The 17,205-nt window shown below is 39.0% G+C and overlaps 1 long non-coding RNA gene across 1 annotated transcript in view; it reads left to right on the top strand.

Moving 5' to 3' along the window:
* LOC147370077 (uncharacterized) overlaps window positions 1-16,945 on the top strand; it is a 121,967-nt gene extending 105,022 nt beyond the window's left edge. Inside the window, exon 2 of the long non-coding RNA XR_015168649.1 lies at window positions 16,444-16,945. This is a non-coding gene — a long non-coding RNA (uncharacterized LOC147370077). The remainder of the gene's footprint in view (window positions 1-16,443) is intronic.
* The last annotated feature ends 260 nt before the right edge of the window (window positions 16,946-17,205 follow it).

Below are 17,205 nucleotides of genomic sequence, written 5' to 3'. Positions count from 1 at the left end.
TAGGAATACAGAGATACCTGGAGTAACAGGTAACTTTGGCCTTAGAGTGCAGAATGAAGCAGGGCAAAGGCTAATAGAGTTTTGCCAAATTAATACACTGGTCATAACAAACACCTTCTCCAACAACCCAAGAGAAGACTCTACATATGGACATCACCAGATGGTCAATACTGAAATCCGATTATATTCTTTGCAGCCAAAGATGGAGAAGCTCTATACAGTCAGCAAAAACAAGACTGGGAGCTGACTGTGGCTCAGATCATGAATTCCTTATTGCCAAATTCAGACTTAAATGGAAGACAGTGGGGAAAACCACTAGACCATTCAGGTATGACTTAAATCAAATCCCTTACCATTATACAATGGAAGTGAGAAGTAGATGCTAGGGATTAGATCTGATAGATAGACTGCCTGAAGAACTTTGGATAGAGGTTCATGATATTATATAGGAGGCAGTGATAAAAACCATCCCCATGGAAAAGAAATGGAAAAAAGCAAAATGGTTGTCTGAGGACACCTTACAAATAGCTATGAAAAGAAAAGAGGCAAAAGGCAAAGGAGAAAAGATATACTCATTTGAATGCAGAGTTCCAAAGAATAGCATGGAGAGATAAGAAAGCATTCCTCAGGACTCAATGCAAAGAAATAGAGGAAAACAATAGAATGGAAAAGATTAGAGATCTCTTCAAGAAAATTAAAGATACCAAGGGAACATTTCATGTAAAGAGGGTCTCAATAAATGACAGAAGAGGTATGGGTCTAACAGAAGCAGAAGATACTAAGAAGAGGTAGCAAGAATACACAGAAGAACTATATCAAAAAGATTTTCATGACCCAGATAATCACGATGGTGTGATCACTCACCTAGAGACAGGCATCCTGGAATGAGAAGTCAAGTGGGCCTTAGGAAGCATCACTACAAACAAAGCTAGTGGAGGTGATGGAATTCCAGGTGGGCTATTTCAAATCCTAAAACAATATTCTGTGAAAGTGCTGCATGCAATATGCCAGCAAATTTGGGAAACTCAGCAGTGGCCACAGGACTGAAAAAGATCAGTTTTCATTCCAATCTCAAGGAAAATCAATGCGAAAGAGTTCTCAAAATACCGCACAATTGCACCCATCAAACACGCTATCAAAATATTGCTCAAAATTCTCCAAGCCAGGCTTCAGCAGTATGAGAACTGTGAACTCTCAGATGGTCAAGCTGAATTTAGAAAAGGCAGAGGATCCAGAAATCAAATTGCCAACACCCAATGGATCATAAAAAAACATCTACCTCTACTTTACTATGCCTAAGCCTTTGAATGCGTGGATCACAACAAACTGGAAAATTCTCCAAGAGATGGAGAATTTTCATCCATCCTGCCTCCTGAGAAATCTGTATGTAGGTCAAGAAGCAACAATTAGAACTGGACATGAAGAAGAGACTGGTTCCAAATCAGGAAAGGAGTACTTTGAAGCTGTATATGTCACCCTGCTTATTTAACTTATATGCAGAGTATAGCATGAGAAACACTGGGCTGGATGAAGCACAAGCTATAATCAAGATTGCCGAGACTGTTCTATACATCTGTGTCTCTTTTGCTGTCTCACATAAAGGGTTATCATTACCACCTTTCTAAATTCCATGTATATGCATTATTATACTGTATTGGTATTTTTCTTTCTGGCTTACTTCACGCTGTATAATAGGCTCCAGTTTCATCTGTGTACACCCGTGGCAGATTCATGTTGATGTATGGGAAAACCAATACAATATTGTAAAGTAATTAGCCCCCAATTAAAATAAATAAATTTATATTTTAAAAAAATGATTGCCGAGAAAAATATCAATAATCTCAAATATACAGATAACACAAGATAACACAACCCTTATAGAAGAAAACAAGGAAATAAAGAGCCTCTTGATGAAAGTGAAATAGGAGAGTGAAAAAATTGGCTTAAAACTCTACATTCAGAAAATTAAGATCATGGCATCTGGTCCCAACACTTCATGGCAAAAATGGGGAAACAATAGAAACAGTGGAAGACTTTATGTTTTGGGGCTCCAAAGGTCCGTCTGGTCAAGGCTGTGGTCTTTCCGGTGGTCATGTATGGATGTGAGAGTTGGACTGTGAAGAAGGCTGAGCACCGAAGAACTGTTTGAACTGTGGTGTTGGAGAAGACTCTTGAGAGTCCCTTGGACTGCAAGGAGATCCAACCAGTCCATTCTGAAGGAGATCAGCCCTGGGATTTCTTTGGAAGGAATGAGGCTAAAGCTGAAACTCCAGTACTTTGGCCACCTCATGCGAAGAGTTGACTCATTGGAAAAGACTCTGATGCTGGGAGGGGTTGGGGGCAGGAGGAGAAGGGGATGACAGAGAATGAGATGGCTGGGTGGCATCACCGACTAGAGGGATGTGAGTCTGAGTGAACTCCGGGAGTTAGTGATGGACAGGGAGGCCTGGCATGCTGCGATTCATGGGGTCGCAAGAGTCGGACATGAGTGAGTGACTGAACTGAACTGAACTGAATAACTGCAGATGATGACTGCAGCCATGAAATTAAAAGACGCTTGCTTCTTGGAAGTAAAGTTATGATCAACCTAGACAGCCTATTTAAAAGCAGAGACATTACTTAACCAACAATGGTCTGTCTAGTCAAAGCTATGGTTTTTCCAGTAGTCATGTATGGATGCTAGATTTGGACCATAAAGAAAGCTGAGCTCCAAAGAATTGATACTTTTGAACTGTGGTGTTGGAGAAGACTCTTGAGAGTCCTTGGACTACAAGGTGATCCAACTAGTCCATCCTAAATGAAATCAGCACTGAATATTCATTGGAAGCACTGATCCTGAAGCTGAAACTCCAATACTTTGGCTACTTGATGGGAAGAGCTGACTCATTGGAAAAGACCCTGATGCTGGGAAAGATTGAAGGTGGGAGGAGAAGGGGATGACAGAGGATGAGATGGTTGGATGGTCATGAGTTTGAGTAAGCCCCAGGAGTTGGTGATTCATGGGCAGGCCTGGAATGCTGCATTCCATTGGGTTGCAAAGAGTTGGACATGACTGAGCCACTTAACTGAACTGAACTGTAAAACGACTAAGCACTGACTGAGTCATCTTACAGGAAAAAAAAAAAAAGAAAAGAACATTTTGGGCAACCCAATACTAGTATTATAATCAGTGTAGAAGTTCCTTTACCGACTGAGCTATCAAGGAAGCCTAGAAAGGAGGGAAATTATAATTATTTAAATCCAGGCAAGAAATGATGTGAGTTTAATGAAGTTCAGTTCAGTTCATTTGCTCAGTCATGTCCGACTCTTTGCGACCCCATGGGCTGCAGCACACCAGGCCTCCCTGTCCATCACCAACTACTGGAGTCCACCCAAACCCATATCCATAGTATAGGTGATGCCATCCAACCCTCTCATCCTCTGTTGTCCCCTTCTCCTCCTGCCGTCAGTCTTTCCCAGCATCAGAGTCTTTTCAAATGAGTCAGCTCTCTGCATCAGGTGGCCAAAGTACTGGAGTTTCAGCTTCAGCATCAGTCCTTCCAATGAACACCCAGGACTGATCTCCTTTAGAATGGACTGGTTGGATCTCCTTGCAGTCCAAGGGACTCTCAAGAGTCTTCTCCAACACCACAGTTCAAAAGCATCAATTCTTCGGCACTCAGCTTTCTTTATCTTCCAACTCTCACATCCACACGTGACTACTGGAAAAACAGTGGCCTTGACTAGATGGACCTTTGTTGGCAAAGTAATGTCTCTGCTTTTCATTATGCTGTCTGAGTTGGTCATAACTTTCCTTCCAAGGAACAAGCGTCTTTTAATTTTAGTTTATGAAGTAGTAGCGGTAGAAATAGAAGGGAAAAATACTTTTAAGTTGAAGGTTGACTGACTATGCAGCGATTGGAAGATAAAAAACTAGGATGATTTCTAAATTTGTGTCTTTAAGGACCTTGTTCAAATTCAGTCTGGTGAGAGGTATAGAAAGTAGCACAGAGGGGCATAAACCTATAGTAATAATTGTTTTAATATGCTGAGTTTGAGTAGGCATGGCGCATTCTAGGAGCAATTTAGAGTAGGCAGGTGGATTTACACAATATACTCATGAGAAAAGCCTGCACTAGTTGTAATTTGATAATTATCATTGTTTTCTGAAACTCAGGATATAAGCCTCATGTCTGCTTTGTATAGTACGGTATTTCCAGTATTTCTTCAAGTATTTTTTTTTTCCCCCCAGTTAGGTATTCAGTAAATATTTGTTGAGTGAAAGAATCTGTTTATATTTGACATTTAGTTAGAGGTGTTGATGAGATCACCTGAGTAGATTATATAGCATGAGAAGAGAAGAAGACCAAGAGCTGAGCCACAAGGAAGAGAGACATTTATACTATGTCATTTCCATTACAAACCATGGACATTTGGGGAGGAAAAGCCACCGAGTTAAGTGGAAACCCAGGAAACAAAGTATGTAGAAGAAGATGAGAAAATTTCATAGAGACTGTCAGAATGATGTCAGTGAAAAAGGATCTGCTGATCCTGGTGTCATACAAAGATTGGAGGTGACCATAATGAGAGTAACTATTGAAATGATTAGATAGCAGCTAAATCAAAGTATGCTGAATGAGAAAGGAGAAAGGAACATGGGAAACACACTAGCTTACTGGCTGTGAAACAAAGGCAAAATGTGAGTTATAGCAAAACCAAGGTATCAAATCACCCATTATATACTAAATGGTATGAAAGAATAAGATGGAAAAAATGAGGATACAAGAAAAGCCAGGCATAAAAGAAATGAAAATTTAAGTTCAAATGCTGCTGCTGCTGCTGCTAAGTCGCTTTAGTCGTGTCCGACTCTGTGCAACCCCGTAGACGGCAGCCCACTAAGCTCCCCTGTCCCTGGAGTTCTCCAGGCAAAAACACTGGAGTGGGTTGCCATTTCCTTCTCCAATGCATGAAAGTGAAAAGTGAAAGTGAAGTCGCTCAGTCGTGTCCGACTCTTAGCGACCCCATGGACTGAAGCCCACCAGGCTCCTCCATCCATGGGATTTTCCAGGCAAAAGTACTGGAGTGGGGTGCCATTGCCTTCTCTGAAGTTCAAATGCTACTTCTGTGTTTATTCAACAGTGTATTTCTAAGTGTCTGCATATTGTTGAAAGGGCAGTTATACACAGCAGGATTAGACATATTTTAGTTAAGAAGGCTTTTGGTCAGTGCCTTGCAGTGAATAATAATGAGGCACATTGCACACATTGAGACTGATTTTCATTTGTGCATCAACCGTGTTAATAATAGCATCTAATTAAGACATTCATTAAAAGTCTATAATGTTAACTTAATGGGAAAAAAAACCCAATAGAATGCCATTAGGTTTTGTTACCTTAAAATTATACAAGTATAACAAATGCCTTAATTAGTTGGTAAAAGAAAAGAATATTATAAAATTTAATTTAGTATTATTTAATGTAGAGAATAGCATTTTCCAGTGCTAATGCTTTATTTTAGTGATATATAAAATACTAGATATATTTTTAAATAGACATAGGAGCTGATGGGTGACAGTCCCTGGAGTCACAAAGAGTTGGACATGACTTAATGACTAAACAACAGTTTTAATATAGGTCAGGAAAATAAGTTTCTACTGGGAATGTAGAAATATAATATAAGAAATAAAATTCAAAGGAAACCTTTATAAAACGTTTATGGTAGTTCCTGTGTAGGTAAAATTCTCATTATTTGCTTTCCTTCAGAACTAGAAGCGCAAGTTTTAAATAGAAATTTGCTTAGTTTTAAAAGATTGCCTGCATCATGTAGTATTAGAACAAAGAAGAAAGAACAAAACTAAATTTTGTTGAATAAAAGACTTTTGATTTCCATGCAGCAGGTACAATCATGATACTTTTAGTTCTGATTGCAGCTGGGGTTGCATTTTTTTTCCTTCTTAATTTTAATCCTGTGATTTTCTGGCTTTTTTTTTTTTTTTTTTTTTACATATTCTGTCTTTCCCTTAAGTATTTAATGAATAACATTTTATGATTAATAATGTTAATAGTTATAACATTAATAATAAAACTAATAAAAAATATTCACTAGCCATTAGTCCATAATAAAAGACCTGACGCACTTCTACAAATAGAAAATCAAAGAAGTTGGAGAAGGCTTGCGTCTAATGCACATTAAACATTGTAATACTCCTCAGTAGGTTCAGAATGCTAAAAATTAACCAAAACTAATGAGCCTAGGGCTTCCCAGGTGGGTCAGTGGTTCCGGTGTAAAGAAGCCCTCTGCCGATGTAGGTGCCGTGTTTTAGATCTCTGACCCAGGAAGATCCCCCTTGACACAGAGCAGTTACGCCCATGTGCCACATGTACTGAGCCTGTGCCTAGGGCCTGGGAGTCACAAGTACTGAGCCCACATGCCACTGAAGCCCATGCCCCCTCACCACAAGAGAAGCCACTGCAATGAAAAGGCCGTGCAGGACAACGGGAGAGTAGCCCCCAGTAACCGCAATTAGCGAGAAATCCAACAGCAGTGAAGACCCAGCGCAGCCAAAAATAAATAGATAAAAAAATAAAATTATATATATAACATAGATATATATATATAAACTAATGAGCTTAGGAATTTGCCTTTCCTTTTTGGATTCAGATGATATAAGAAGTCTTAGGCAAAATGCTTTATGAAATAGTATTCAAAACCCAAGTCGTTTCTATAAGCTTTTGCCATTCTGAATTATCAGAGAAATATGAGTCACGTCTCCTGGATTGTCAGTCTGGACCTTTTGACTGGCCTACTATTGAGTGGGGATAGGAAGTTTCTTTTTTAAGTTTGTACCAAAAGATTTACCCACAAGTAAGTTTCCCGCAAAGAGTCGGACACGACTGAGCGACTGAACTGAACTGAAGTTTCCCGACAAGCAAAGGCTGAGATGGGGATTCTTGACCGCGTGCTGTATTGCGGGGTGAGGGAAGGGAAGGAAAGGAAGCAGGGCTGAGAAGGGAACAAGTGAAATAAGATGGCTCTTTTAGCCGGAGACAAGCTGAATTGGATCGCACAGGGAAGGGCTGAGGTATAAACTGCACCACAGAGTTAGCATCGTGTTGAAACAAGAGAAAAGATTTTATTCCCTAGCGTCAGCTAGTTGCCTGCGGGCTGCCTCAGAGCAGGAGAGGAAGCTGCAAGGCCCCCACATGCAGCCTACGTACATCCAGGAGCGATCCCTGATAGAGGGGGGAACTGGAGTGGTCCCCTAACATTCACAGCCAGCTGGAAGAGCATTTCCGTCTATTTATTTTTTGAATAGTCATCCTTCTTTACTTATTCACATGTTCCCTTAGGTCTTGGCCTTACCTAGACTTTCTAAATTATTAGAACTTGTATTTGGATGTCTTCAAAGTGCGGGTGGTTGACTTTTCAACTATTACACATGCAGATAATTTTTCCTTTCACTAAAATTAAAAACATAATATCGTCACAGATTGGATATTTTGTTATTTTTATATCCCAAATGCCTAATTCAGAGCTTATTTATCAAAGACATAAAATGTGAACAGAAACTGAACCATAATTTCTGAGTAAACTATCAATATTTTTACAGATTAGAAATAATGAAACTACCGAACACATTGCAGTAGCTGTTCCATTTTGTTAGAATTTTACTGAAACACATGCCGAATAGTACAAATGTAGCAGAAGAGCTAAAACAAACTTAGAAAAATAAATATATCACAATGTGGGTTTCCTCCGAGTAAATGAATAATTATATACAGAATAGCTGATTATGCTCTAAAATATTTTCTTTCATTTTTACATAAATATGTACAAATTGTTCCTAGTTTTTGTTCAATTTCATCACAATTTCTAGCAAAGTTTTTTACCAGAGGGTGTGTGGGGCAAGCTAAAACTCCTGGTGCTGCAGCTTGTCCTGAGTGTATAGCTACTTTATTCTGGAGGGGATATTCAAGCCTTTGAAGGCAGCCCTAATCTCTTAGCATTTGCCTCCAGGATGTGATGTTGTTGGATTGCTATCTCAGTGGGTGGTTCTGCCTGTGGGAGGGCAGTTTTAGCATGTGTAAGGCAATATGCAAAGGAACTCAGAACCCGGCAAATTTTTTTGAACATCTTTCAACTGAAGCAAATAAACACTAATTACAAAGTCAAACACAGGGCAAAGCAATAACTTAAAGTTAAGGATGGTTAATGAAGTATTCATGGAGGGGGTGGGAAATGACAGTGGATGTTCAAAACATAGTAGAAATTGGGCAGAGAAGTATGGGAAAGTTTTAAAATATGAAGATAAAATGATGAATGGGAGGAGATGTGAAATATGTCTTAGGGACAGTAGACCAAGTAAGCTGGAACTGGGTGCTGTTGTAGTGAAAGAGAAAATAGTAACAGCATGAAGGGAATTATAGATGGTCTTGCATCACAGGCTCAAGGAATTATTCTTATTTAGAGAGCTAAATATTTGACTGCCCTTTGAAATATAGAATGAGATGAACAGATCTGGACCTGTAAAGATAGACATGGCCACTTCGATACCTAATTGCATGGTGAAAAGTGATTTGGAGAGGCAAGTTTAGCAACAGTGTTAATGTGGCTCTGAAGTAGATACTCTAAAAATACAGTGAAGATTTAATTTTATAAATGTTATTGAAAAAATTGCAGATGTTCCAGTCATGTTGCACATTGCATGCAGATTTCTTTCCACTACAAGCACATCATAGATGTCACTGAAAGGCTGGATGCATTATTTCTTCTGTTTCTTAGTAAAAAAAAAAAAAAAATGCATGCATATATGCTATCGATAAGGTCTCCATTCTTAATTCAAAATAGTGTTGAGGTCATAAAACATAACAAAATGGAACCACCTTGACATTTAGGATATATATGCTGCTGCTGCTAAGTCGCTTCAGTCGTGTCCGACTCTGTGCGACCCCATAGACGGCAGCCCACCAGGCTCCCCTGTCCCTGGGATTCTCCAGGCAAGAACACTGGAGTGGGGTGCCATTACCTTCTCCAAGGCATGAAAGTGAAAAGTGAAAGTGAAGTCGCTCAGTCATGTCTGACTCCTGACCCCATGGACTGCAGCCTACCAGGCTCCTCCATCCATGGGATTTTCCAGGCAAGACTACTGGAGTGGGAGTTATTCCATATTTTATGGATCACAGACTTGAAAATTACTACAGACTAATGCCAGAACTGGATTTCCCAGGTGACTCAGTGGTAAAGAATCTGCCTGCCAGTGCAGGAGAGATAAGAGATGTGTGTTCAATCCCTGGGTCAGGAAGATCCCCTGGAGGAGGGCACGGCAATCCACTTCAGTATTCTTGCCTGGAGAATCCCATTGACGGAGGGGCCTGGTAGGCTACAGTCCATAGCGTTGCAAAGAGTCAGACACAACTGAAGTGATTTAGCGCATGTGTGTGCGCACGCACACACACACACACACTGCCAAAACACTGAAAACAGAATTTCACACAACACCAAAACAGGAAACACAGAAGTCAGCTGGCTGCATTGTGAAGAATGTAGAAAAAAAGAGCCGCAATAGGAATTAAGCTGCTTTGATTCAAAGCATCCTTGTATTTATAAGTCTCATTTCCTTGGCACAGAAGCAAGATTGTGAACACGAAGGGCAAGGATGGTGTCCGCAACCATAATATGTATGTACAGCGTTTTCAAATACTGTGTTCTAAATTGAATTATTAATATTTAATTGAAAAAGTCAAAGAAAAGAACAAAAAAAAAGGCTGTCTGCAAGTTACAAATGGATTGGATTCCTAAAAGTCACATAAGCCAGTGACTTAGAACACCAGATGCATGGTTCTCATCAGAGCAACAAAAACTGAATTCATTCACTTACTCATTTCAACAATTATTTATTGAGTGCATACTTAGTCACTCTGCTAAATATTGCTAATAAAAGTAGAAAAGATATCATTCCTGCTCTTAAAACTGCCTTTTTATAGTTTAGTGGAGAAAAAAAATGATAACAAATCAATCAACCATAGCCTGTCAAATCCATAGTATAATAGATATATGATTGTGATCCCATGGAAAAAGAGAAGCAAGTGCTTTTTTTTTTTTCCTACTAAGGCAAATACATGATTGAACAAAGAGAAAACTGGCGGAGACTTAGGCCATATAAAACGTCCATGTATGTGTAGGAAGTTGAGCAATCATTGACAAGTTTTATACATTTGAGGATGATGATACTAAATTGCCCATATCCTGATGGGGACAAGACAGAAAGAAGAGAGAGCAGTTAGAAAGTATTTTTTTAAGATCCAAGGTCAAAAATGTGCGACTACAAACTAAGGCAGTGTCATGAAACAAAAACAAACAAACCAAACAAAAAAAAACCCCTTGTATTTTTAAAAATAAATTCAGGCAATTGTATTTTTTTTTCATTTATTTATTTTATTTTTTAACTTTACAATATTGTATTGGTTTTGCCATATATCAACATGAATCCACCACAGGTATACATGTGTTCCCCATCCTGAACCCTCCACCATCCTCCCTCCCCGTACCATCCCTCTGGGTCCTCCCAGTGCACCAGCCCCAAGCATCCAGTATCGTGCATTGAACCTGGACTGGCGACTCGTTTCGTATATGAAATCCAGGGAACTTCTTACTTTTTTGGGTTAAGTAGACAGTTGGCTGGATGACAGTGTTTCATGCACACATACAGCTCTATTTAGTTCATAATATTCCTTGTTTTTGCGCTCTCATACCCACCACCTGGTGTCAGAGCTGTGAACCTTGGAACGCTGGGCTACAAAACCAACTTGGGGAGGGAGGAGGGAGGAGGGTTCAGGATGGGGAAAAAAAAAAAAAAGAAAAGTGAAAGTGAAGTCAAAAAAAAAAATAAAAGTGTCACACTAAAAAAAATAAAATAAAATAAAATAAAATAAAAACCAACTTGAGATGTCCCTGAGCATCCACGTTCCTGTCTCAGTGGCTAAGGCAGCATGATGAAGCTGTGACTGTGAGAAACAGAGAGACAACACACAGAGAGACTGAGAGACAGAGAATGAGACAGAGAAATAAATGCTTTCACATTTTTTCTTTCAGGTCCCTGGGTGGGAAATATTTGAGCGAAAGCATTTTTATTTCATTTATTTTTAAGTGTACTTTGTCTCATCCTTCGCGTGTCATAGGAAGATTTAACTTGCAGAAACACTTCAGTAACTTATGATTATGTTCCTACGTTAAGCTATACTTTCAGTTCAGTTCAGTCACTCAGTTGTGTCTGACTGTTGTGACCCCATGGACTGCAGCAGACCAGGCTTTTCCAAGGAGTCAGTTCTCCACATCAGGTGGCCAAAGGATTGGAGTTTCAGCTTCAGCATCAGTCCTACCAATGAATATTCAGGACTGATTTCCTTTAGTATGGACTGGTTGGACTCCTTCCTGTCTAAAGGACTCTCAAGAGTCTTCTCCAACACCACAGTTCAAAAGCATCAATTCTTCAGTGCTCAGCTTTCTTTATAGTCCAACTCTCACATCCATAGATGACTATTAGAAAAACCAAAGCTTTGACTAGACAGACCTTTGTTAGCAAAGTAATTTCTCTGCTTTTTTTTTTTTTAATGTCTCTGCTTTTCAATATGCTGTCTAGGCTGGTCATAGCTTTTCTTCCAACGATCAAGTGTCTTAATTTCATCGCTGCAGTCACCATCTGCAGAGATTTTGGAGCCCAAGAAAGAACTGTCACTGTTTCCACTGTTTCCCCATCTATCTGCTATGAAGTGATGGGACCGGATGTCATGATCTTAATTTTCTAAATGTTGAGCTTTAAGCCGACTTTTTCACTTTCCTCTTTCACTTTCATCAACAGGCTCTTTAGTTCTTCCTCGTTTTCTGCCATAAGGGTGGTGTCATCTGAATATCTGAGGATATTGATATTTCTCCCGGCAATCTTGATTCTATCTTGTGCTTCCTCCAGCCCAGCGTTTCTTATGATGTACTCTGCATATAAGTTACATAAGCAAGGTGACAGTATACAGGCTTGACATACTCCTTTCCCTATTTGGAACTAGTCTGTTGTTTCATGTCTTGTTCTAACTGTTGCTTCCTGACCTGCCTACAGATTTCTCAGGACTCAGGTCAGGTGGTCTGGTATTCTTGTCTCTTATTTTCCACAGTTTGTTGTGATCCACACAGTCAAAGGCCTTGGCATAATCAATAAAGGAAAAGTAGGTGTTTTTCTGGAACTCTCTTGCTTTTTCTATGATCCAGTGGATGTTGGCAATTTGATCTCTGGTTCCTCTGCCTTTTGTAAATCCAGCTTGAACATCTGGAAGGTCATGGTTCATGTATTGCTGAAGCCTGGCTTGGAGAATTTTGAGCATTACTTTGCTTGAATGTGAGACGAGTACAACTGTGCAAATATAGTTTGTGAAACAACACAAGATATATATATATATATATATATATATATATATATATATATATATAAAATAAGGTTTTTTCTATATAAGAATATCTTCAAAACTTTTGAATTAATACAAGTTCTCCCAGAGAGAGCAGACATCATATAATCAGGTGCTATGGTGGGTGAGGTTGAATTAAGTTTCTGGCTTCTCTGTTTCTGTAAGCAAAAGTAGGTGAAACAATGGAGGATGTAGCATACTGGACATTATAGAAATTGAACAGGCCAATATACTTCTTTTTAATCCTTTTTTTCTTTGTCTCTTCATATTCTCATTTTCTCTACCAAATTCTGTTTTTATTTGATAAGCCTTATGTTTAGGACATGTTTTAGCACAATCACATCTCATAACAAGTGTTATAGCGTGAAATATCTATTTAATGTATTCATAAGAAGTCTACATTTTAGTGTCAGATAACAAGTTAATCTTTATGTGCAGATAAGAAAGTATTTCAATCAAACTATTGCCAGCAGGCCCAACACTTCTCAGAGATATTAAGAGGAAAGTGAGAACATGTAACAGATTAAATATTTTTATAAAGGAAATAAAATGATTTCCACCATTTCTAAATTCCGACTCTGATGCTGGGAGGTATTGGGGGCAGGAGGAGAAGAGGACGACAGAGGCTGAGATAGCTGGATGGCATCACTGACTCGATGGATGTGAGACTGAGTGAACTCCAGGAGTTGGTGATGGACAGGGAGGCCTGGCGTGCTGCGATTCATGGGGTTGCAAAGAGTTGGACACGACTGAGTGACTGAACTGAACTGAGCCGAGTGTTTCAAGGCAATGGGATACAACAGTGAATCAAGTGAGACATAGTGGATGTGCAGCTTCAGTGAACTATTATCTTGGCTGACTTGGACTGAGGCCAGTGGAAAAAGAAAAAGAAAAGCAATAACAACCAATAGGTATGTGACTTACTAAGGTATTCTTGCCTGGAGAATCCCATGAATAGAGGAACCTGGGGGGCTAAAGTCCATAGGGTCGCAAAGAGTCAGACACAACTGAGCATCTGAGCAGGCCCACAGTAGCACTTTTCCAGATATTCATATGTATCTCCAATTACTAAGCTATTGTTCATTTTTTCCTATCAGCTTTTATCCTTAATTAAGTCATATTGCATCAAATTGCATGAACTCCACCCAAGGTATCTTCCCAATTCTTTTATGAAGATGGAGCTAATTAAAGTATGCATTGTTCTACCTCTAATTACGATTTGATTATATTTTTATAGTTTTTCAATCATAAAGTCATTATGATAAAATGGGTGCCACATTTCCACATTTGCTGGATAGACAGTTAGTATATGCATGGATCAGACTAAGCCAGATATATTTTCATCTTTGGTTAAAATCCTTCTAATTTAACAATACATTTTCTCCTTTGAATTATTCCAGGACAGTGCTGTTTACATAACAGAAAAAAAAAAAAAAAGGAAATTCTTCTAGTGTGTTATAAACCATTTAAATTAGTTCACAATTTTTTTCCATACTACTGCCAAATGTGCAGCAAAAATATTACTTTTGCATTTTCAGAAACTATTCTAATTCATCTCATTAGATGACAATATAAATTTTGATTAACAGCAGTCATTTTAGTTTGATCTTGCAATTTGAGAATTCTTTTTAAATAACTCTTTCTCATTTAGGTGAAGGCCCACTCTTTAATAATTCCTCCCTTTTCCTCCTCTTTTCCAAGTTTAAATGATCCATTGTGTCCTATTGGTCGAGGCAGAGAAAATTCCTCCGATTCGGGCTTGATGTTTTTCAAGTGTGCTCAGTCCTAGTATCTACTTGGACTAGTTTCTTTCCTAAGAACTAGGTCAAAACCAGCTTCCAATGACTGAAGCAGAAGAAATCGATGGGCTGCTCCCTCTGCTTCTCTCTCTCTCTGTCTCTCTGCTTCACATGGTCCTGTAGCCTCCTGAGCTGGCTTTGGTGTCTCTGCTTCACACGGTCCTGTAGCCTCCTGAGCTGGCTTTGGTGCACCTTCGCTTTTGCTCCGATCCTGGCGCTGTGGGTGTCTTTCGTTCAGATTTAAACTCACCCGGTGCTCAGTCCAGGTGGTCTGCTGGGCCACCCTGCTCCATCCCACCACCACTTTGTACCTTCCAGTAGAAATTTCCTGTGGGCAAGGTATCTGGTTTAAGGCCCTTAGCTAAATATCACGCCTCCCACAGGGACAACCAGGAATGTTCTGGTCTCCCTACGACTCAAGAGAAAGAGGGGAAAAGAAAAACTCCTAGGTTTATATATCAATTATTTTACTGTGATGTCCCACTCAGACTGATCTGAGGAGCCCTTAACATATTCTCTTTCAGCACCCTTAAACATAACATTTGAATTCCAGTGAAAACCCCATACCCCTTTTCTCCCAAAGTAACCTAACACAGGACTGATGCTGAAGCTGAAACACCAATACTTTGGCCACCTGATGTGAAGAGCTGACTCACTGAAAAGACCCTGATGCTGGGAGGGATTGGGGGCAGGAGGAGAAGGGGACGACAGAGGATGAGATGGTTGGACGGCATCACCGACTCTATGGACATGGGATTGTGTAGACTCCAGCTGTTGGTGAGGGACAGGGAGGCCTGGCGTGCTGTGGTTCATGGGGTCACAACGAGTCAGACCCGACTGAGCAACTGAACTGACCCGAACCTAACACACCACATTTCACCCAAGACTGAAGAGTTGAGATCCCTTTCACAAGTGTCTTTCTTCCCCATTTTTTCTTTCCATTTTGTGTAACCATCCTTGTCCATGGGGAAATTCTTTTGTTCTTCCATCCACTTTTAATTGAGATTAATCTGTCCTGTAACCTCTTCCCTAGGACAGACGCCCACATGGATCATACTATGGGCACAAAGTCTATCATTTACATTGTGGCTGAGAGTTGACCTGAATCATTCAGTGTTGATGATTTATATGAAAAGAAATTCAGAATCATTTCTCTCTATATAAACATGGCTTTTAAGCGTGTGTTGGTGCTGTAAAATAGGATTTTAGATGTAAGCATTTCTATTATTAAAAATTTTAGCCATACTAAGGGTATTAAAATCCAATTTGGATTAGAATTTGAATATTATTTCTTCATTCCTATTAAAATAACTGTAAAGTATTCCCTTTCTCTCTGCCCAAACTGCTACCTCAGAAACAGAGAAGCAGACAAAAACATAGAAACCTCAGATAATTGGATGCTTCAGGCTGACCAGACAAAAGATACATCATCAAAGATTCATTAATATTTCTCAAATTGTTGCCCATGTTTTACGTCTTGGCATAGTTATACACTTGCATCCATGGTTAAACCAGTGTGTTTTTGTGATATGAACATTAAAACATATCAAATTTATGTTTTAATTTTAAGGTTTAATAATTATTAAGGTTTGATAATTTAAACCTGGTTCTACTTACCCAGTTTTCTGTTTATGCATCCATGTATGGATTCTGGTTAAGAGTCTCCTAAATCTGAGCACAGATATTTTTCTGTATATGCATTTATTATCATTTTCTGAGCAAAAGAACAATGTTTTCATCAATTCTACACAGAGGACAATGGCAAAATATTAAGAATCTTTTCACTGAAAAGAATGGGAAAAATAAGAAGGAATAGGAGGACAATTAAAATAAGCACCAAAAACACAGAGAAGATGCTCTTTAAAATTAAAAGGGCTAAGCAATAATTGTGTTGATGTAAGGAATTATTTTTTGATACTCTTTAGCTCTGTTTTTATGTTAGAATTTCTCCCCTACTCCAAATTTTCCGATCTTCACCTCACTTGATTCTTCCCAGTGTCCATTAGTCGCTTTCTCTAATCCACTTTCAATGCAGCAGTCAGGGGAGTCTAAAGTGCAAATCTGATCATGTCACTCCTCCATTCACAGCATTCTGAGGTTTCCCATTTTCACATATTATAAATGCACATTTCCTCGCATAGGATTCGAGATTCTTTTATGATCTGACTCCTATTGAATTCCTCAGTCTCATCAAGTGCTATTTTCTGTCCCAGGATATATTGGTGTCTCATTAGCCATACCTGCTCAGAAGCCAGAGAGCAGGAAGATCCTATTGACATAGTGGAGCAAGATTTTAAAATCTGGACCACAGTTCTTGGCGGAAAAGGACAAAGAGTGAATCTAGAAGAGAAAAAGAGTAACTAAGTGAACAGGATCAAAGAGAATGAAGACAATCTGACCTCGTGGGACTGTCTGAACTTGGCTGTGTTGGTAGTTTGCAATTCCAGTTAACAAACGATCTCAATTAGTGGCTCTTTGTTTACTTTCCCAGCTCGATATTTTTGCTTCCTCCTCATATTACATGCTTGCAGAAAAAGAGATTATATCTCTTGTTTCTGTATAGCCAAAAGAAATTGCTTTAACCTTTAAAAATAACATTTTGCTTCAATTATATGGTGTGTGTGTGCGTGTATGTGTGCATTGACTCTACTGTTAGTGTTGTTTGACCCTCACAATGATTGATGCATGAATAGTCAATAAATGATTCAATTATCACAATAGATGAAAATGCCAACTAATGTACTCATTTGATGTTGTTACACGTCTCTGTTGCCAAATATGATGCCATCTGTAAGTTGATTACAGAGCTTTATTATTAAACAATTGGATTTTTAGTTATAATGCAAGTAGTCAAGCCTAGTGAAAGTATAAAGAAGAAAATATTTATTACATAAAAAGAGTAAAATATGTCTATGTTGAAATTAAATTCTTTCAGGCTTTTATCCATTTGTGTGCGGGCATGCTGAGTCGTTCAG

Source organism: Bos grunniens, chromosome 7 (genome assembly GCF_055505025.1).
Source record: "Bos grunniens cultivar Pamir isolate PY7600 chromosome 7, Bosgru_T2T1.0, whole genome shotgun sequence".
Lineage (NCBI taxonomy): Eukaryota > Metazoa > Chordata > Mammalia > Artiodactyla > Bovidae > Bos > Bos grunniens.
Note: the sequence above shows the minus strand (reverse complement) of the source record. Positions and strands in the feature narration are given on the sequence as shown.